Below are 1799 nucleotides of genomic sequence, written 5' to 3'. Positions count from 1 at the left end.
GGCAGCCCGCGGCCGCCGCCGAGGAGGAGGCCGCCGCCATCACCGCCTCCACCGGAGAACCCGGAACTAGAAAGCCGGAAGCGGAAGTTTCCCGCCCGTGGCAACGCCGGAAACGAAGGGAGAAGGCGGGGGAGCGGAAGGGCACCACGGAGAGAGCAGAAGGGAGCGGTGGCGAGCAGCGCCCCCTCGCGGGGGAAGGATGTCGGGCGGACTTTGCTCCTCTCCGCGTTTTTTACCCTTTTTCCAATGTTTTTGGACATCTGTGGGAGTTGGGAGTCCACGCGGGAAACAGCCCGCTACGGAAAGCAGAAAGGATCGTCCGTGAAGCCTCGTGCGGGCCTTCATGGCATCCCACGTGCCAATGGCCCCTTCCCCCTGCCAGGGCCATCGCAGACACCGTACTGCCCGTGGGCCTCAGCCCGTGTCGGTGTACAGCTGTGCTTCGTGCCTGGAAACGAGGAGTTTAATTAACGTTTGGTACAAGGGAAGATGTGTAGCACTGCCTAGTGTTGCTGACCTCTGCCTTGCAGTCGTGAGTGGACCTTGTGTGACTGCATCGTTTTAGCAAGATTTCATGAATTGCGTGCCTAGGGCCAGAGCTATTGCATTTTTTTCTTAGTGTATGTTTATCATGTGAGACCAAGCCCACATCTTGTCTTCCATCTGGAAGTGGCAAATACAATGCTGGCTTTTTCCCTTGAAAAAGTGCTGTGTGAGGCATCACAGAATCACAGAATCACAGAACGTTAGGGATTGGAAGGGACCTCCAAAGCTCATCCAGTCCAATCCCCCTGCCGGAGCAGGAACACCCAGATGAGGTTGCACAGGAAGGTGTCCAGGCGGGTTTTGAATGTCTGCAGAGAAGGAGACTCCACAACCTCTCTGGGCAGCCTGGTCCAGTGCTCTGTCACCCTCACTGAGAAGAAGTTTCTTCTCCAATTTCAGTGGAACCTCCTGTGTTCCAGTTTGTGGCCGTTACCCCTTGTCCTATCATTGTTTGTCACCGAGAAGAGCCTGGCTCCATCCTCGTGACACATCAGCTCTTGAGAAAATGCTGGTCTCTAACATTGGACAGTTTTCATGTCGCAGTAGCTGGATTTGCCATTCTGGCTGCACAGAGCTTTGCCTTCATGAAAATAATGCAATCTATTTTCCTCCGTTCTTCCAAAATTTACTAGGAAAATGAGTGCCCCTTGTACTTTAAATCTGCAGCACTACTCCTGTACAAGTTCAGAAAATTTTTTAGAATATATTTGTGAATGTATCTACATTTACATTATTTAGGAAGCTTGAGCAGCACCTGTGGAAGACTCAAACAGAAGCCAGAAAGTAAATACCTAGTGGTGAAGAGGCAATGTAAGGAGCAGCTGTAGAGAGAGAGAAAAAGTCACAAAGTCCCAGGCACGTTCACCAGGTAGCTGCAATGCCTGGAAGCATGAAACCAAGCGCTGGAGAGGTGGCAGCCATCACTATCTGGTGTTATCTGGATGCCTGGAGGAGTGTGAAATGAGGCGGAGGCCCCATGGTCCCAGTCCCCCATTTCTTTCTGCCCCAAACAAAGGAGCCATTACCTCTACCCATGCAGGTGTGAAGTAACAGACTTTGTGACATTAACATAACTGATAAGGTTGTCTATAGTCACCCCCACCCGCATGTATGCCCTGGTGATGTAATGCAGAAATTTGAGTCCACTCAGGCATCCTCCTCCCTGCTGTCAGGTACATCAGGGAATAAAAACCCCTAAGATTTGTACTAGAACGGGGGGACTTTCTCCCACGGCATCCTCACGGCTAAACTGA

The sequence above is a fragment of the Mesitornis unicolor genome, unplaced genomic scaffold (genome assembly GCF_000695765.1).
Source record: "Mesitornis unicolor isolate BGI_N332 unplaced genomic scaffold, ASM69576v1 scaffold815, whole genome shotgun sequence".
Classification (NCBI taxonomy): domain Eukaryota; kingdom Metazoa; phylum Chordata; class Aves; order Mesitornithiformes; family Mesitornithidae; genus Mesitornis; species Mesitornis unicolor.
This window is presented reverse-complemented; position numbering follows the sequence as displayed.